This window comes from Conger conger, chromosome 11, assembly GCF_963514075.1.
Source record: "Conger conger chromosome 11, fConCon1.1, whole genome shotgun sequence".
NCBI classification, from domain to species: Eukaryota; Metazoa; Chordata; class Actinopteri; order Anguilliformes; family Congridae; genus Conger; species Conger conger.
In genome coordinates this window covers 8,932,300-8,953,454 of record NC_083770.1, presented here as the reverse complement: position 1 = coordinate 8,953,454, position 21,155 = coordinate 8,932,300, and the positions used below count along the sequence as shown (strand labels likewise).

At 42.2% G+C, this 21,155-nt stretch overlaps 1 long non-coding RNA gene across 2 annotated transcripts; it reads left to right on the top strand.

Moving 5' to 3' along the window:
* Nucleotides 1-6,471: 6,471 nt before the first annotated feature.
* LOC133141283 (uncharacterized) lies at nucleotides 6,472-20,462 on the top strand. 2 transcript variants are annotated; one of them, XR_009710065.1, is made up of 6 exons: nucleotides 6,472-6,668; nucleotides 18,296-18,377; nucleotides 18,977-19,306; nucleotides 19,525-19,782; nucleotides 20,191-20,274; nucleotides 20,384-20,462. It is a non-coding gene; the product is annotated as an uncharacterized LOC133141283 (long non-coding RNA). The 2 variants fall into 2 exon arrangements; XR_009710066.1 differs by lacking the exon at nucleotides 6,472-6,668 and adding an exon at nucleotides 16,685-16,821.
* The last annotated feature ends 693 nt before the right edge of the window (nucleotides 20,463-21,155 follow it).

The following is a 21,155-nucleotide window of genomic DNA, read 5'->3' as shown; positions in this document are numbered from 1 at the left end:
AGGAGGCTGAAGGGAATGAGAAGAGAGATGACGAAGAGGGTGAAGGCCATTGAGTGTGAGGTTGTGGTTGTTGTTCTAAGTTAACTTTAAATTAACTTATTGCTGTTTCCTGAATTTGGTGATTTATTAGCTAAATATCCGAATTTATGAAAATGGTTGGATGTGTGTTACAATATACATGTTTTTACCTTTCAGATGAGCTAACTTGGGCCACTTTCTGACCATTTTTGAATTTTCACTTTTTTCATTAAATATGGTGTTGTTATTAATGATTATGCTAATAAGGGCGTGACAATGACACTAGAAATGTTTTCTTATATTGTATATGCACTATACAGTACATTACCATTAAAATAAACTTACTCTGGGAAGTCTGTGACGATTTTTCATTTTCTTTATTATTTTACCTGATAATGAGCTAATTATGCTAATTACGCAAATTGCCCAACATGCAACTCTTAGCAACTAAGTTGAATTTCATCCACTAGGCCTATAGATGACATTTCAATCATAAAAGTTCATAGGAAACACCATTACTGGGTCCAAGAAATTTCCAGTAGACTATATAGCTGCATGTAATGTGTTAAAAATATTTCTTTGGATCTTCACCCCCCCCTAGCGTTAAATATAATTTTTTATTTTATTGTTCTGAGTATATATTTTGTATTTTGTATTCTTTTACTTTGCTGTACTTGCTATGTATTTTAAAAGGAAAAATTATTGTTTGATGACACGTCATAACAAGTACATGCTTTTTTGTAATTTGATTTATTATCAATAAAAAAAGAAAAAGAAAAAGAAAAAAAAAACCGCGACACGATTCTGTCGACGTGTTTGATTCATTGGGGCTTGGCCAATTGGAAACGCGGAATCGCTTTCGGCGATCATAAAGGAGGATCGTAAAGGAGAAGACCGGCTCCACCCAAGCGACGCACAAACGACCTCCCTGCATTCTCTGGATTGTTTTAAATATTGCAGTGCACTTTATTACGAGACTTAATTTCTAAAGTTGGAGGAAACAGAATCCTTAAAGGTAAGAGTTTGGCATGTACGTTCACCATGAACACGTATGTTTAAGACACTAGTTTCTTAGAGCGCTTGTCAAACACCGTGGTGTGACCAATATACCAGTATCGCGCATTATACTACACTTCGGTTTTCGTGCTTTTATGTTTCTATGTCGTTAGCGTCTCCGTGTTTTACGTAACCACGCTGGCGACTTGGAATATAATTTGTTGTGACAGTGGGGAAGACTTCTTTTCAACGTAAGAGCTGGTAGTACAAAAATGCAGAATGCAAAAACACCGTTAGCCTCCCATACAGTTTCAATGCGTGGACGTTTTGTCATTTGGCAGACGCTTTTAATCCAAAGTGAAAGTGCATAGGTTCTTCCACATGTCAAAGCATCAGCATACACATGGAATGCTGTTCTGAACATATAGTCGTCATCATAAGGGCACATTTTTTTCTTTTATTTATTTTTTATTTTTTTGGGTTAGACAAGGAAGATAGTGATATCAGAAGGGGGGGGGGAGGCGGGTGAAATCAGGAGGGAGGACTAAGGTAGAGTTTGAAAAGGTGTATTTTGAGTCTGTCGAAATAGGGGGAGGGATTCTGCTGTCCTGACTGACAGTGGTAGGCAAGTCATTCCACCACTGAGGAACCAGAACGGAAAACAGGCGTGAACGTGCAGCTTGACCGCCAGGTGCACGTAGAGAGGGAATAAGGCGACCAGAGCTGGCAGACCAGACAGACCGGAGTAGTCTAGCTGGGGAGTAGGGAGTGATCAAGGATAGTATGTAAGGTGGGGCAGTCCCCTTAGCAGCCTGAAATGCCAACACTAGGGCTTTGAATCGGTGTGTTGGCAATTCAGTCCTTACGACTGTCCACGTACAAGTATTTGTTCCTGCAAGGTAATCACAACCTAAGATCTCAAAAGAAGTTGCACTGTATGGTGCCTGCTGTCGAAACGGATGGGGGCAATATGAGCTTGTTCTATCAAGGCCCATGTTTCTGGAACAAGTCTGTCTGTTCTATGTCAGAACAGCAGTCTTTGACCACTTTCAAGCCCGGACCGAAAACTCACCTCTTCAGACTGCACATTTCACTCCCTACCTCACCACTATGATTAGTTGTGTGTATGTATCATATAGTTTATAATGGCAGTTGAATGTAAATGCAGTTATTGTAGTATTCGGGGTATTCTAGCTGCCAACCGTGGTATGCTAGTTGGTAAGTTGTATCTATGTGACCATGCTAGGACTCGGAACTGTACTTTCCTTTAGGGTCGTCAACGCAATTGTCCCTGGGTTTGAAGTGCACTTTATTGTATGTCGTTCTGGATAAGAGCGTCTGGTCAATGACTAATGTAATGTAATGCATGTGATATATACGCTATAGGGAGCGTTCATTTTATACTCTATAGCTTCCCATGTAAATAAGATTATATAGTCTGTATATTTAAAATGTGGCTGGTATATTTTTCTACAGATCTTCTATTTAAATTATTTGAGATGTTATGTTAAGGAGGTATAAAGGACCAATTGTAGGTGTGACACTGTCTGACAATATGTTTAACGTACAGTTTATGGGTAGTTTGCTAATTGTTACTACTTTACAATATGTTTCTACAGATACAACGAATGACCACTCAATGTCAACCTTTCAAAATGTCAAGAAGAATCCATGTTGAAGCGATGCTTCCATCCATCCTTTATCTTAACCAACTTATCCTGAACAGGGACACAGAGGGGCTGGAGCATACATTGGGCGGAAGGCAGGAACACACCCTGGACAGGTCGCCAGTCCACAATCATACCCACGGGCAATTTGGACTCTCCAATCAGCCTAACCTGCATGTCTTTGGACTCTCGGAGGAAACCGGAGTACCTGGAGGAAACCCACGCAAACACGGGGAGAACATGCAAACTCCACAGAGAAGCCCCGGCTGACCCAGGACCTCCTTGCTGTGAGGCGGCAGTGCTACCCACTGCACTTTCACAAAATAAGTAGACTGACTTTTTTTTAACCTAGTAACAACATTTGAAAGTTATTTCATTCAACTTTTAAATAAATGTATGTATTATTTTATTTATATTTTTTGTGACGCTCATTTGGTGAAACTTCTCAGGGACTAGCGCCACGACAAGACACTATTACAGACATGCAACCCAAACACTGCAACACGCTTTATATTTTAAACTGAACTGCAATAAACAATGCACAGCGAGTGCATTTAAAAATGTTTTTCCTGCATAAAACTAAAGGTTTACCTGGGTCCGTTCACCACCTACTCCACTCAGCTCCTTGTTCAAGCAATGGTCTTGTCCCGCCTGGACTATTGCAATTCTCTGCTGGCTGGCCTTCCAGCATCAAATTTAAAACTTTGGTGCTCGCATACCAGGCAGTTAAACGATCAGCCCCTGTATATATTCAATCCCTTATCAAGACTTATACACCAACAAGACCCCTCCGTTCTGCCACTTCGTGCCGTCTGGCGCCTCCTCCTCGCCACACCTGCACCTCACGCTCACGACTGCTGTCTGTCCTGGTCCCATGGTGGTGGAATGACCTCCCGGTGGATGTCAGAACGGCAGAGTCTCTGACCTCCTTCAAGCGCAGACTGAAGACCCATCTCTTCAGGCTACACCTTTCCCTCCCCAACTCACCACCATGATTAGCCTTACACTGTAATGGCACTTATGTATGATTGTATAGATATTGTTACTTGTATAGGTATTGTTATTTTTTGTATTCTAGCTGCAATTGGGGTATGCTAGTTTGAAAGTTGATTGAGTTCTGATTTTCTGCATGTTTACACTAGGACTCAGAACTATACTGTCCTCTCAGGTCCTCTTTGCACTTGTTCTTGTGTTTAATTTGCACTTTGTTGTACGTCGCTCTGGATAAGAGCGTCTGCTAAATGCCATGTAATGTAATGTCATGTAATGTAACAACTCAAACAGGAAGTGACGGGAACCAGGTGATATTTATGGAGGGTGGTTAGCGGGAACTACCACCTGTTTTGATTTAGGTAAGGGGGGAATTTGAGTGGTACATAAATGATTGTTTTAATTTCAGTTTAGTACCCCCTTATTTTTGTGTGTTTAGCTTTTGTTATTATTGTCATGGCCATGTGTGTTATGTTTGATCATTTTCTGTTGTATTTTGTGAATTGATTGTATTTATTTTTTGTGCAAGGAAGGTGCCAGGTGGGAGGGGCTATGCCCATTCATAGCTCCAGGAGAGAGCTGAGGGGAGAGTCTCTTTTTGTTTGAGACATAGAGTTGGTGGGCTGTGTAATGGGCCTACTTTTGAGGCATAGCAAAATACATGCCATTTTCATTACCATTTTCTTTTGTTTGTTGTAATGGTTTTTTTTTCTGAGTTTATTATTATTATTTTGCTCGTCACTGTAAATATTTCTGCACCGCTACCATTGCGCCTGAAAATAAAATACACCTTCATCACCTCGTCACCGCAGTCCCTCGTCCTTCGTGTTTTCCACCCTCGGTGCACCCTAACAAAACTATTTTGTGAAACTATGATATTGTGTAAAGCTATGGCTGCATCAGCACTGAGTGAGTTTGTACAAGTGCGTTTTAAAACCAAATAAAGTAATTTAATTTTTACCAACCTTGTCGTTTTCTTAATTGATTCTTAATGTATGAAAAGAACCTACCAAAGGGCAGGATATTAATTGCTCAGTACTCTACTTACATTCAATTGAAAATTTCAAAATCACATGATGTGAAAAACATTCATTAAAAGCTACACAGCATTTGTTACATATAAACAAACCATGACGACTGTAGTATGCATTGTTATTCAAATTAGCCGCTGCCTGGGAAATTGCATCAGCGTTGCATAAGTCCAGGAAAAGTATATAGTTATTTGATGTAAATGACGGCTGGGAGAGGTACGCGGATTGGTACTGGAGGGCAAATACCTAGTTTAGTTTTTTGCCTCGCATTTGTTAGAGGTTGGCGTGAATCTTTTTGCCTAGTCTGACAGCAAAGCTAAACAAAACTTGAGGGATTATTGAATTGCACATTTTTAAGTCGCATCGTTGTCACCCAGACCGAGATCGCAAATTATTCCCCTTGTAAAACTTATGTCCTCCAGGGTCGCGTTTCCAGTTCCGTTCCCCTCATGCGTAAGTTAGCGTAAGTCAACGTAAAATCGCCAGGGTGGTCGCCAAGCTTTCTGTTGGTTACTATCTGCGTCCGTTATCGTAAATTAGCGTCAAGTCGCCAGCGTGGATGACAGGGCCAGTTGTCTGTTACAGGGCATTCTTCAGCCAGTGTACCGGCGCTGGTTGACTTCATTGTCAAGGAGCGCAGGACAGAGAAACGACTACTGGTACGTATGTGAGGAAAAAAGGTGGATAAAATGTGTTCTGTGAGGTATGGACTGTGTTGCTTTTTCTCTGCATGTTATGTTCCTGTGTTCTGTGTGTTAGTGTATCATTGTTTAGTATTATTTATTCTTGTAATTTATTATTTTTTATATTTCATGTCTGGTTCTGTTTATTTTCATTAGTCTTTGCACTCGTCCTCCGCTGTTATGTCTGCGTCTGAATGTTTTCCAGTCGAGTCACTCCCCTGTCTGCGTGCCCCACTATTCGGGTGGTTACGGTAGTTTTCGGGGTTCAACATTTTTTCTAAACTCGCGATTCTTACTTCCTGCTTTTTCTTGATAGTTAAATGTTGTAAAGCACTATTCTTACTAACCACTACTAATCTAGGTTTTGTACAGTACTAATCCGATTAATACACTTACTGTCTGTCTAACTAACTAACAATCACTTTTATTGGGTAGTTTAGAAATATTCACGTCAACTCACTAACGCATCTCTTAGCATTTGTGCGCTGTTCTATAACTCCGCCTTCCTATGCTATCCCTTATTACTCGTTTGTTTCAGCGAAGTGTCCGCACCTGTCTCTTAACTATCACTACGTCTTCAATCTATGCATTGTCTACTCTCTAGTCCAGAGCCGTTTGTTTTACATGTGTGTCTTTGTGAATCCAGTCCGCGTTTTTGTTTTCCCCCTCGTTATTGTCCCATTACCCTTTCATGTGTCTCACCGCCTAGTTTGTCTCATTCCCCTGTGTATTTATACCTGTCCTTTTCAGTTGCACGCGGCTAGTTCGTCTTGTCCTGTTTCTGTTCCCGAGCCCTTGATTCCTTCCCCAAGTTCTAGCCCCCTTGCCCTTGCCCTTGCCCTTGCCCTTGCCCATCTGCTTATCTGGTTTTCCTGTTTTGACCCCTGCCTGCTTCCCTGGACTATTCTTTGTGTTTTGTGGAATTCTGTACCTCTGCCTGTTTGGACTGACCCCCTGGATTTTGACCTTGGCTTGTTTTGTGAATACGCTCTGTCTGCCCCATCACCTGTGAGTAAACTTGCCATTTTCCACACCCCTGTGTCTGCTTCTGGTTCCTCTGTCCTCCCCGCCGTAACACTGCATACGCAGGCTGTGATCACTGGAAAGGAGCCCTCCGAGTGGCTGAAGGGTTTCCAGACAAAGTCACCTCAATGAGTCCCAGTGTACCTAGACAATGATGTCCAGCAGGACCGGTTCTACTACCTCGAGACTGTCCTGAACAGTACATCTGCACTACCTTTTATCCAGGATCACTGTTCATTCTAGAGGTGTTGTTCCCAGAGGTGAGACCGGTATCGCACACAATGATGGCTGTCACCGGTGCACTTTCTGCTCTTGGGAAGATGACCCTGCAGAAGACGGGGGAGGAGTTCTTCGCAGGCACACCGCTCCAGAAGAGGCAAGGATAGATTTTGATGATTTGTTAGTTGGGTTCAACCCTGATGTTACCATGATCCATTTGACACCTCTTATTTAATCCCTGTTTGTTTTAGTGAAAAAGACGAGTTCGACAAGAAGGTGGAGAAGGATGCAGAGAAGTGGATTACTTTAATTTTCTTTCTCTGTGCACTGTTTCTGCCTGCTGTATGTTAATGTTATTTTTCTTTATTATTATTTTTGTTTGAAATGATTGTATTCGCATGTTCATCTTGTTCTTATTGTGCTATATTGCAAACAATTACAAATGCATGTATTTTGTTCAAATGTAAGACTGAGGTTAATAAATAATCATTCTGGGATTGCAATTGTTTTTGGAATGAACACAAGCATGCATAAACCTCACAAAGATGTGTTTTACTTCAAACATAATCATAGGTGGTGGGAGGTAGAAGGGTGGGACGGCAATGAAGGGGTTGTTCAATTTGCTCGAATTGTGACATTTATAAAAACAATTTGGTGATCTAACAGGCGGAGAGCCAGGACGGAAAGTGAGCATGGATGAAAGTTGAAATGTTACCAAAAGCATGTCTTTGAGACAATGGATCTCACTCCTGGTCCTGGCTTTTGTTGTTGTTTTCACAGCACAACAAAAGCAGCGGATTAAACTTAACTCGGGTCACCTGGTTTCTTGGGTCTGAATCAAGGAGAAAACAAAAATCCACATCTACCAGTTGACACTTTACATTGAACTGCCAAAGATTTGTAGCTATAAAATGGAATACATTATGGGTTTTCTTCAATGTTCTAATGAAAGAATGCTCAAAATATTATATGAAAGGATCATAGTTTATATATTAAGTGCTACTTTTTCAGAGCTTTGCAAGGTACTATCATTTCTCCCCCTTTCTGCCACTGTTTTTATTTTTATTTGAGATGGGCACAATTCTAGCAGGCAGCAATTATTAAAGGTACAATAGGTAATTTCGGACTCCTAACGGTCAAGAGAGGAATTGCAGCAAAAAACACCCTCAAACCATAACACTGTTTATCCCTCCCCGTTCTTTGTGAACGCACTGATGTTGAAACGTCATTGGCTGAGGCAATTGGAAGCAATTTTCAACCAATGAGCTTGAATTATTGTACAGCTGTACGATAATGTTTTGGTAGAATATTAGTGCGTCAACATGTGAGTGAGCCTGTTTCAATGATAGGAAGGAATTGACAATTGTCTTGTAACAATGTTTTACCGCAAAAATCTTACCTATTTTACCTTGAAATCTGGACCTGTGGTTTAATTGACAGCAATTTATCACCGCCAGATGGGAACCATGGGGTAAACGTTGGTAAAACACAACACGGAAAGTTGCCTTTATTGCTTTTGTAATCCAAAAATACATCCATAATAATGGCAGCGGAAGGACACAGACTAGCATTTGGATCGTGTGGCTAACTGCTCATCTTTAACAGTCGTTGAAATTCATTCATCTTGCAGTGCTTGACAGAGTTTTCCTAAAACAGAAGTATAGTGAAACTGTTAGTAGTCAGTAGTGTCATCTGCCATTCCCCCATTTCTTCGCCCAAACATAACTATAGAGTGTATACAGGGTAATGAATAATTACATTGCAATCCGTGTTTCGATGTTAATTGATATGAAAGTCTAAGTGACTGTAAGCTTTGCACAACCTCTGCAATGCAATTAATTGACAAGCTAATCTCAGGACATGCGAGTGGTTTTGCCTACATTTTAGTAAAACCCCTATGCCTAAATGATGGATGGTCTAAGTAATTCCAACACAAGAATTTAAGGCTCTGTCAAAATATACAGAGCAGAAATGCTTTGATAATTATTATCCAGTTATCCGTCAACAATATTGTGTTGGAACACACAGAACAGAGTCATCAGGTAGGCTATTACATTGCTTGAATTTGAGTTACATAACTTGAAACAAGAATTTTAGACTGCAGATGCACACAGAAAGTTCCATTAGTTACACAAAGGAACCACTCCATAAGGCACCCTCAAAATTAGAGCACTCACACAGCATCCATATACAGTCGTTTACAAAGAAAAAGTAATGTAACTTACGATGTGATATTTATTGCCATCATAAATGAGAGCTATATTCCCAGTGCACATATCCAGAGGAACTAGTTTATACTTGTTTTTAAAAACCCAACCAACATTTTATTGATGATTTACACGGACGCCGACTACACGGACGCCGAATATCATATCCAGAGAAAGAGGCAAGTCGAGAGGTTTAACTGTTACTCGTGAATTTGCCATGAATTTCCACCATGTGGGCACACTTTTCAGCATCACAATGACTCCAGTTAGTTGCTGCCAGGCTTTCCAGTGTTTTACACACTGCATATGGAAATTCACCAGACATGATCTGCATATTGGCGGCACGGATGGTGCAGTGGGTAGCACTGCCGCCTCACAGCAAGGAGGTCCTGGGTTCGAATCCCCGTTGGCCGGGGCCTCTCTGTGTGGAGTTTGCATGTTCTCCCCGTGTTTGCGTGGGTTTCCTCCGGGTACTCCGGTTTCCTCCCACAGTCCAAAGACATGCACGTTAGGCTGATTGGAGAGTCTAAATTACCCATAGGTATGAGTGTGTGAGTGAATGGTGTGTGTGCCCTGCGATGGACTGGCGACCTGTCCAGGGTGTATTCCTGCCTTTCGCCCAATGTATGCTGGGATAGGCTCCAGCCCCCCTGCGACCCTGTTCAGGATAAGCGGGTTAAGATAATGGATGGATGGATGGATGGATGGATGATCTGCATATTGTAGTCCTTGCTGATCATACAGTATCTGGGGAGAGGGGTCATTTTTAGATAACTGAAGTCTAAAAAGCACATCAAAGAGAAAATAATGGAAAACATACAGTACTGTGCAAAGGTTTTAGGCAGGTGTTAAAAAATGCTGTAAAATAAGAATGCTTTCAAAAATAGAAATGTTTATAGTTTCTTTTCATAAATTAAAAAAATGCAGAAGAATTGAATGAACAGAAGAAAAGTCTAAACAAAATCTATATTTTGTGTGACCACCCTTTGCCTTCCAAACAGCATCAACTCTTCAAGGTATACTTGCACACAGTTTTTGAAGGAACTCGGCAGGTAGGCTGTTCCAAACATCTTGGAGAACTAGCCAGCCTCAAATACTTCTGGGAGGAAATGATCAATATATGTATGGTCAAAGCATGAAAACAAAATAATTACCTTTTAACCCCTTCCCCGGCGGAGACCAGTACGTTTTTACCGAATGTGTTTTTTCCAGTCACGGACGAGTGAACTCATCTAAAACATAACCTTCAAAAACCAGCTACAGACGAGTTTTTCTGTCGATTCTGGGCGTTGTTGAGCCTTTCTAAGCATGAAACGAGTCAACTGACAATAGACATGTCAGACTTCAATCATGTTAACGCTCACGAGCGTGCGTCAAAGTTTAGGTAGCAAATAACAGTGCTGTATCCTTCTGACGTAATTTACATAGTTACTGAACTGTCCGATCACGCCGAATCACTGATAGCGCCAAGATAAATTAATGACGATTCAGAAAATGTATAACTTTTAAAGGTTTAAAACAATCCTATGGTGGGACTTCTGCCATTTATGGACGGTGCGACAGAAATTTTCGATGCCGTTTAACTTAATCGAATGCTTTTATTTATATCGTTCGAATGACAAGTGCCGTTAAAAAGCAAATTTTATGGCTTTGTGCTATTCGCGTATGCTAGCTACATCATGCTAACATCGTACAGGGACCAGTAAAGGCTAGCACTTAGTTATTCTAAGTTTGATCACCTCTACTGTGAAGTAAAAAAGTGGACAAATTACGTTTTCTGTGAGAAATGTATTGGCGAATTCACGTGCACACACAGCGGTCTACATTCTAAAGCTCCACTTTGCCCTCCCTAATACCAATATATCGCGTGACTTTAGTTTGCCTTTTAGTGACTTTATGCACACACACACACACACACACACACAAGCCAAATATGATGTGGAAGTAATTTCATATTTATTCGTCATGAAAGTTTCACTGTTTGGAACAGAGTGAGCTAACTTGGCGTTTGGAACACTGATTTTCATTATCGGCCACATTCATTTTACCTGAGCTAACAGTTTTATTTTCTTCCAAAATTACATTGCAGGGGGCAGCACGGATGGTGCAGTGGGTAGCACTGCCGCCTCACAGCAAGGAGGTCCTGGGTTCAAATCCCTGTCGGCCGGGGCCTCTCTGTGTGGAGTTTGCATGTGGGTTTCCTCTGGGTACTCCGGTTTCCTCCCAAAGACATGCAGGTTAGGCTGGTTGGACAGTCTAAATTGTGTGTGTGTGTGTGTGTGTGTGTGTGTGTGTGTGCGTGCGCCCTGCGATGGACTGGTGACCTGTCCAGGGTGTATTCCTGCCTTTCACCCAATGTATGCTGGGATAGGCTCCAGCCCCCCTGTGACCCTGTTCAGGATAAGCAGGTTCAGATAATGGATGGATTACATTGCAGGTGTTTCAATAGTGATTCCCGGACATGGGATTTGCACGTTCTCGTGGGACTTCTGTTGGGTGAGTAGGCCACATGCTGCATTTTGCATAAATTAAGTCGTGCGGTTTTAAAAAGGTCAGATGAGTTGTTTAAGGTAAAGTGGGTGAGTGGCATTTTAAAACTAAAAGTTATAGGCACTCGATCAAGGATAAATCTCATAAAAAGAGATTTATTTATAAACATTTAGCAATGTGAAAGCCAGTGACAATGACTTTTAAAATGGTTTAAAATGGAGAAATAAAAATAAAATCTCCCACTACTTTCAGGAATTATTAAAATTAGACTAATAATGCTTTTACTGCAGACTCTCCACTGTTCAGGTATGGTGTCGCTCGTCTTAAGTAAGCATTTGAACCCCTGTGAGTTTTCTCTGTTGTGATTCTGACTGATTCAGTTTCCCTCTCGCTCTCATTTCCCCTCTCTTAGCCCTGCTGTCTGCGTCTCCATCTGCGTCTGAATCCGTAAGTGTTGGCCACTCCGTCAACCTCCCCTGCAGTGGAGCGCCCCGTAGGGATGTGGAATGGCATTTTAAACAGCATATGCATTCTGACTGGCTGCTTGTGGCCAAACTCCACACTGGACGCATTTCCCCAGGACCCGGCTTCCAGGGACGGGTGGAGTCCGTCTATGAGGAGCAGCCAGGAAAATACAGCCTGGTCCTCAGTCCTGCGGTGTACAACGACAAAGGGTATTATGAATGCCAGTACAAGGGGCCATTACACAGGAACACTCTTAATGATGTGAAACTCGTCATTTTTAGTAAGTGCATATCACCGTTTTTATAGAGCTCAACATTTTTTAGAAATGTAAATATCTCTAAGAATCACTTCATGTAGATGTGTGAAAATGGCTAACCTTACTTGTCCCCTTTCTATGAATATGGATATCTGTTTTGTTCGCTGCCATCTTGAATTTGTACATTCATATGCCACTTTTCTGACACTTTTCACCTGCTCTGACTTTCACCTGGTTGATTCACATGCATGCTGGCACACTGGCAAATAGTGACTCCAAACCACCAAATTTGGTGCTGGTGGTGCTGTAATTCTCGACCTAGGGTGATTTTAAAATGTTTTCACTATTCTCAGTTTTTTACTGAATACAAAATCAGTACCTACTATTAAACAGGTTGAACTAATTGATAACCCCCTAATTGGACAGTTCTCAGCTGTCTCTGATTAGTCAGGTGTATTCAATCGCTTCCTTAGTGTAGGTATAAGAAAGCTTTCAGTATTTAAGGTGGCCTGTAGTGTAGTGGTTAAGGTACATGACTGGGACCCGCAAGGTTGGTGGTTCGATCCCCAGTCTAGCCACATTGTCTCCTGCTTAGTCTAATCAACTGTATATCACTCTGGATAGAGCATCTTCCAAATGCCAATAATGTAATGTAATATTTAGTTGATTCTAGGCTTTTCATTGCCTTTGGAGTCTGTTATTGCCGTTTCTCAAAATGAGGACCAGACCCGTGCCAAGGACTGTCAAGGCAACCATCAACCTTTCAGAACACAATGAAGAAAGAGAATATGTTGTTCACACAGGTGAAAAAATGCCTATGGCCGAATGCCTTATGCCAGCCAAACAAATTATACATAATTTCAATCACTAAAATTCTACTTACTCATAATTTTAATACCAAACCACTAGCTGTTTGTATGCTGAGCAGAAGTTATACTGTAGTTCATTGGTCCTGATGAGCCACATGGTGTGCTGGCTTTTGAGCCAAAGAATATTCAAATAGAGAAATGACCCATCCTGAGTAGTGGGTAGCACTGGTTGAAGCCTGGGCTATTACCTCTGTCTGAGGGAGGTGTGGTCTCCTCAGCAGAATGGCAGCTTTTAGGCTTCAAACACGGCGCTGTTATATGGTAAGTGTGCTGTGCTCTTGCTTGCTCACTCTTCAAACCCGGACGGGGTTTGGGACTGGAGCGGCATTTATTCCAGCTGCTTAGTCGGAAAATAAACAAATTATTTTTAGTCATTGCATATCACCTTTTTCCCCTACAGATTAAATGAATGTTTTTGGTGTTTTTTTCAGTCATACACCAAAAAGGTCTTTAAGTATTCAACCTGTTGAAAATCCTTAGACCATAGTTTGTTTTGCAAGCGCGTGCTGGATATCCTCTGGAAAAGAGATGGAAAGATGGTTTTCCAGCTCTATAACAACACCATCACCTATGGGTCCGGATCGAGTGCTTGCACTACCAGTGCTTGTACAGCAGTCCAGAAGAGAGATGGGCCCCAGATTCTGTCAGGCTCCATGTTAAAATACACTTTACAGCTTCATTTTTGTAGGAGGGAAATATTTCATTATTTACAGGAATATTGCTTGATATATTTCCGATTTTTTGGATGCCATATATTGCTTTGTATATAGCTCTGTACCACAGACCCAGTGAGGGTAACATTCACAGGCCCTGGTCTGGACGAGGTGCTGATGGTCGATGCTAACAAAGGCCCAGTCGCATATGGGGAGCACTGTGGTCAGAGATGTGAGCTTCTCGGCCAGGAAAAGACCTTTCTGCTGAGGCGTGTAACACTGGAGGATGCCGGGGTCTACACAGTGACTGATTCTGAGACCAGCAGGATCATCAGCAACATCTCTCTACAAATCTCAGGTATCATCGAGAAGCTCATTGTGTTCCTCCTGATCCAGGGGGTAGCATCTTACTGGTGCTCTCTTATTCCACTGGTGCTGTAAGCCATCGGGTAAATACAGGGTAATAAATAAAAATAACAACAAACATTAGGGCTGACCCCAGTGGCCGACTAGCCGAAGCATCAGCCAGAGAACCTTTCCGGGACTGTCGAATATTCACAGGCAAATGCAGTTCCCTTGTGCATTAGCAGAAGTGTCTGGTTGTGTGCTGCTATGGCAAATAATTCCTTAGCAATAGGCAGACTAGAGCTGACTAGAGCTGTGTGAAATGTACCTGTTTGAGGCGGCTCTCAATCGATGGAAGCTGAGCGTTCTCAGTGGAATGGGTCTTGATATCAGAGGTTTGCGTGATATCAAGCCAGGCTGGAGGAAGTGGTGGAGGGGGTGAGGAAATATGGTGCAGCCCCTGCGGGGTTAATAGACCACATGCCAACAGGAAGCGGCACCATCTTGCACTTTGTTCCCCGGAGTCAAAATGGCTGCCACAGACAAATGACATGCCTAGGGCGACAGTGCCAAGAAAAAAAACCCTGACTAACAGAAAGAAACCTGAAACCTTCTGAGCGGATCCGAACTCTGAGCGGGAGCCCATCTGCTTCTGGCTGGCACTGGGCAAACAGTGGGCGTAACAGTAGTATAATATGTAATATATAAATAAATAATTTTAATAAATTCCATAATTAATTATGAAATTATATATTCTGCAAATAATAATTATGCAGATGACAAATATAGATGATTATCCGGGAAGGTACGTTCTTGGCACAGGCAGGGCAGAAGTGGCAGGTTCGCTGGGGTCAGCTGGGGTCAGCTGGGGTCAGGGTGTGGTGCTTGAGCTGCTGCTCCAGATTGCTTCAGATTGAATGTGTGGCTGAACCAAAGGTCCATGACTCCAGTGACTCTGCCTGCACTGTGTGACCTCTGACCTCTGACCTCTGATCTGATTGTCACATTCAGGTGCATGTTAATGGATGACAGCATAGACACTCTGGATCTCTAGCGCCACCGTTTGGCCTGATGGCAGGGGTTCAGCACCCGGCGTTGCTGCTGTGCAGCTGTATTTATTATTTACATTATTGGCATTTGGCAGATGAATTTATGACTGAATGACGATTTATTCTTATTGTGTGCTCTGCTGCATTTCTCCCAATTGAGCCCTCTGTCCATGTTCTCTCTCTGCCCTCTGTCTCCATGTTCTCTCTTAGGCCTGCCTCCCTCTGCAGGAGACTACAAGAGTAGTGCTTTCGATCTTGTTGTTCTTTAGTATTTTGGGCAACATTGGCCTTGCAGTCTGGATGTACTGCAATAAGAGACGAGAGGCTGAACAGAGAATCGCATTCCAACCAGCCGCAGTGGAAGACCCGAGTGGCTCCAGAACAGAACTGCAGCAGCCTGGAGTCCTTGAACCCTCTCTCTCCGTGTGCGAGACCCGGATTCATGTCCCCGAACCCAATCTCCCTGTGTCGGAAACGGGGCCTTCAGACCAGACTGAAGTGCAGGAGGAGAAGAGCGAAGAGGTGCAGGGGACTCGGCCATGGTGAATGAAGGACTGAGGCAGAGGGAGAGTGACAGACGGACAGGGAGAGAGTGACAGAGGGAGAGGAATGGGCTCAGTCCTAGGCCCACTTCTTTTTTCTCTTTACACTCGTTCCCTTGGCCCTGTGATCACTGCACATGGGCTATCCTACCACTGCTATGCGGATGATACCCAACTCTTCATCTCGTTCCCACCATCTGATACACAGGTTTCTGCCCGTATCTCTGCTTGCCTGAGTGACATCCAGAGCTGGATGGACAACCACTATCTTAAGCTCAACCCAGGCAAGACTGAAATGATATTCATCCCTGCTAATACCTCTCCCCACCTGGATCTCTCCATTTCCCTCGGGGATACCACACTCACGCCATCACCCAGTGCAAGGAACCTTGGCGTGGTGATGGACAGCAGACTGTCCCTTTCCGAGAACATTGCAGCGGTGACCCGGTCATGCAGGTTCTTCCTATACAACATACGGAGAATCCGCCCCTTTCTCACCCCCTACTCGACCCAGCTCCTGGTCCAAGCGATGGTTCTGTCCCGCCTGGACTACTGCAATTCCCTCTTGGCTGGCCTCCCAGCGTCCGACATCAGACCCTTCCAACTTATCCAGAATGCAGCAGCTCGTCTGGTCTTCAACCTTCCCAAATACTCACATGTCACACCCCCTGCTTACTTCCCTCCACTGGCTGCCTGTCATGGCTCGCATCAAATTCAAAACATTGGTGCTTGCCTTCCAAGCAGTTAAGGGGTCTTCCCCAGCTTACCTACAAAAAATCATCAGACCCTAATAAAAAATACTGATAAATGTTCATGGCCAGCTTCATGTCTTTTTGTTTTGGTAAAGCCCCCCCTGGAAAAGTGTGTATAAGAGTCTTACTGTGTCTGATGCAAATCAGAAAGCCGGTAAGCTTTCTCACCTTCTGTCATTTCTTTGCAAATAAATACGAAAGTTAAACTCAAGTATAGCTATCGTTGTTTTACTCGGATCTCTTTCATCAGACGATGCTTACCTGTGAAATGTTAAAAAGTGCAATGGAAAATGGCAGAAAGGAAGTTGATACCGCAACTTCTGTACAGGATGTCTAATTGTTGCTCGGTTCACGGAGCATAGCCAGGGTCGTTGTCATGCGACGCCATAAAATGTAAATTCGGCGGCTTAGCCAATTGGAAAGTAGTAAGTTAGACCATGCCGTTAGGAACTTGCCGTTAGGAACTTGCCTTCAGGAAAGAAAATAAATACAATACATTGTGGATTCCTGTCATTTTGTCTTTGTCATTTTAATTTCTAAAGTTGGAGGAAACGGAATCCTTAAAGGTAAGAGTTTGGCATGTACGTTCACCATGAACACGTATGATTAAGACATTAGTTTCTTAGAGCGCTTGTCAGAGACCGTGATGTGACCCAGTGATTGCAGGATATACTACACTGTTGGGTTTTCGTGCTTCTTTGTTTTGTATTCTATGTCGTTATCGTCTCCGTGTTTTAAGTAAACACGCTGGCGGCTTGGAATATAATTTGTTGTGACAGTGTGGAAGACTTATTTTCCTCATAGTTGTTGTCGCTGCGCCACCGAAAGATGGTCCGACACTAACTGATGTTAGATTTATTGAAAATCCCAAAATTAACGTAAGAGTTACATTTACATTTTACATTTTAGTCATTTGGCAGACGCTTTTAATCCAAAGCGATAGTGCATAGGTTCTACCATAAGTCAAAGCATCACATCCAGAAACTAGCAAAATACACATGAAATGCTGTTCTAAACATAGTTTTTTTTTTTGGGGGGGTGGGGGGGGGGGTCTGAGTCTGCGTCGAAATAGGGGGAGGGATTCTGCTGTTCTGACAGTGGTAGGCAAGTCATTCCACCACTGAGGAACCAGAACGGAAAACAGGCGTGAACGTGCGGCTCGACCGCCAGGTGCACGTAGAGAGTTGGTAGTACAAAAATGCACCGTTAGCTTCCCATACAGTTTCAATACGTGAACTACCGTAACATTAGCTCTTATGAAGCTTAAACTAACTTTGGCTAAACAAAAAATTCCGTCCCCAATTGCTGGGTCTCGCCGACTCGCAGTTGCTATACGTCTACCGTTGCGGAAGCATGGTGTGCAGTCTTCTGTAATCACGCTTGTTTTACCTTCAGTGTTTCTGAATGAGAGTATCTGCGTAACATGTGCCTGAAGTTATCTGAGGTGCGTTATAGTTCAGCAAACAGGCGAACGTTTGCAAACAATTTTTTATTTCCGTTAGTTTTATTTCTGTTCGCTGTGTTTGCAAACGGTCTGAGATTTGCGGCGAACAACGAGGAAGCTAGACTGAGGGAAATGTGAAGATTTCGATTTTGAATGTTCTTAGCTTACCACCACCCCCAACACCCCACCACAGCACAAACCACACCACAAACCACCAATGTTGAAATGAAACCTACGCCCCTGTATGTTACCATGCTAGGACTCGGAGCTGTACTTTCCTTTCGGGTCGTCAACCCAACGTGTCGGGTCATCAACGCACGTCGTCAACGTCCCTGGGTTTGAAGTGCACTTTATTGTATGTCGTTCTGGATAAGAGCGTCTGGTCAATGGCTAATGTAATGTAATGCATGTGATATATATAGGCTATAGGGAGCGTTCATTTTATACTCTATAGCTTCCTATTTACATTATTTGAGATGTTATGTTAAGGAGGTATAAAGGACCAATTGTAGGTGTGACACTGTATGACGATATGTTTAACTTACAGTTTATGGGTAGTTTGCTAATTGTTACTTCTTTACAATATGTTTCTACAGATACAAAGAATGACCACTCAATGCCAACCTTTCAAAATGTCAAGAAGAATCCATGTTGAAGCGATGCTTCTTTGTCTAATAGGTAAACTACATTTAAATCTTCTGTTTTGAGTACTATTCTTTCTAATAAACTTGAGACTTGTAGAATAATGTTTATGCATTACTCAAGTTCAGTCTCAATTGAGACTAGATTGAATTAAGTGCTTAAATGGCTCACTCAGAGGTGGATTGATTCTGACAGTTGGAGTTAATTCCCTGAACGATAAAGACAAATGTTGGCATGGAGGAGTGGTTGCTTTTGTTGCAAGCACTTCTCCATGAATAATTATAGAAAACTAATAATTCTGATACAGTTGTGGTATGTTTCATATTCAGAATATTAAAAAAATATTAAATGTATTTTACAGTCACTTTTCATAGACTGAGATTGTTTCCTTATTTTAGTGTTAGCTATTGTTTCCCGGAACCTCGCATGACATGCCTTTCATGAAATAAGCAAGGGGCTTGCTTAATTGGATTAGCTTAACGTACATTTTGTGTTGATTTTTTTGGGGGGCATTTAAGGTCCCAAAGACCCCTGTAATGTGCATTACCTCCATCTCTCCACCACATTTTTGTGTGTTATAATGTGACAACTCCATCTCCATAATACATTGTGACTAATTCCCCTCTCTTTTACAGTGTGCCAGTGCAGGTTGTGTGAGGCGGTGGTAGAGAGAGGGGCCACCTTCAGAGTGAAAGTGGGAGACAGTATCTCGTTTCCTGTCTCGCCTGAATCCGACCACATCTACACTGTTCACCGCTTTCTTAAAAGATTTGCAATATTGAGATGGCATCATCGATCATTAGTAGATGTTAAAGAGCCATATAGGGGAAGGGTTAGCATTAACAATAAATCAATTTGGCTGCATAAACTAAACCTATCAGATTCTGGTCCTTATGAAGTTAGAACTGGCTTGATATCTGGCGGATCTATGCAACTGTACACATACTTTCAAGTGCAGGTTTTTGGTAAGTTGGCTGAAAGCAGATTAAACATTACCTGTAGCACACCATAGTGTTATATCAGTGTTCAGTGTTTTCTTTCAAATTACTCATTTTAAGCCTAACTAAACTGTTAATACTTCTATAAAAATTATTTGGTACACCATAATGCTTGGCGTTAACAAATAACAGATTTTGAAATGTTTTCTTTGTTAAGTGAAATTTGTGATCATTTTTCCTTTTAGAGCCCGTCTCTAAACCCAACATCACAGCAGAGTGCCTGGGGAATAATGTCAGTCTGAGCTGCTTCAGTCAGGGGACGAATGTGACTTACAGCTGGGAAACTCTGCCCCCCTGTGGTGATGACAGCTGTGTGCGCCTGGGCCAAACTATACACCCCCTCCCTCCCTCCACAACGTTCACATGCACCGCCTATAACCCTGTCAGCAAAGCCTCCTCTGTTTCTACACATCTGGAAAAGTGCTCCACCCGAAGATTACAAGGTGAACCCAATAGACACTCGTGGCAGCGGTGTGAACATTGGCCAAATGATGGAAGTGCTCCACCTTCTGCATAACACCACTGTCATAGTTTTGAAATGAGACATTTGTTGGGACATCAAGTGATTGTAATCTGCAGCAATTATAAGGTGAAATCTAAGTTAAATATATGACATTTCCAAAAAAGAACAAAATGGGTTTTTTTGCAGTAAACAATGAGTAGCAATTCCAAGTAATAGGCATCTAAATGACCTGAATAAGCATTTTCTCCTAGTCCTTAAATTGGTATAAAATATATTCTACATTTTAAAAATTCATTTGGTGGGAAAAAAAAACAAACCAAGAAGCTTCCTGGAAATATGAAAAAATGAAACTGGTTCTGTGAACGTCACATTGCAATATATATTACAGGAGGATGGATTGCAGCCATATCAATTTTCATTGTCTTCGGAGTGCTACCAGTACTACTGCTGTACATGAGGGAAAAGTGTCACAGTAAGTATCCACACCCTCTGATAAGTGGAATCAATTTTATCCAGTTACCTGAAACGATTAAAGATGTAATTCCATCCATCCTTTATCTTAACCAACTTATCCTGAACAGGGACACAGAGGGGCTTGAGCATACATTGGGCGAAAGGCAGGAATAAACCCTGGACAGGTCGCCAGTCCACACTCTTACCCACGGGCAATTTAGACTCTCCAATCAGCCTAACCTGCATGTCTTTGGACTGTGGGAGGAAACCAGAGTACCTGGAGGAAACCCACACGAACACGGGGAGAACGTGCAAACTCCACAGAGAGGCCCCGGCTGACCGACATTCGAACCCAGGACCTCCTTGCTGTGAGGCAGCAGCACTACCCACTGCACCAGCCCTTAAAGATAGGTGAGGCAGTCATGGAGGAAGAGCCACCATCTGCAATGTGTTCTATTGATCCAGTATATGTGAGCAGGTCCTGTTCAGTTTCTCAATAGAGGCACAGACTGAATATGCAAGCATTAGGAAAGGAAAGGCAATGAAGCAATAAGGACAATTGAATGAAACTGCCAGGCACTTTCACAAAATACTTTGTGACTTTTTTTAAGCTAGTGACAACATTTGAAAGATATTTCTTTCAGCTTGTAAATAAATGTATGTATTCTTTTATTTATGATATTGTGTAAAGCTATGGCTGCATCAGCACTGAGTGAGTTTGTATAAGTGCATTTTAAAACCAAATAAAGTAATTTAATTTTAAGTTTTACAAACCTTGTTTGTGGCCTTTGTAAGGGTAATTTTCTTAATTGATTCTTAATGTATGAAAAGAACCTACCAAAGGGCAGAATATGAATTGCTCAGTACTCTACTTACATTCAATTGAAAATTTCAAAATCA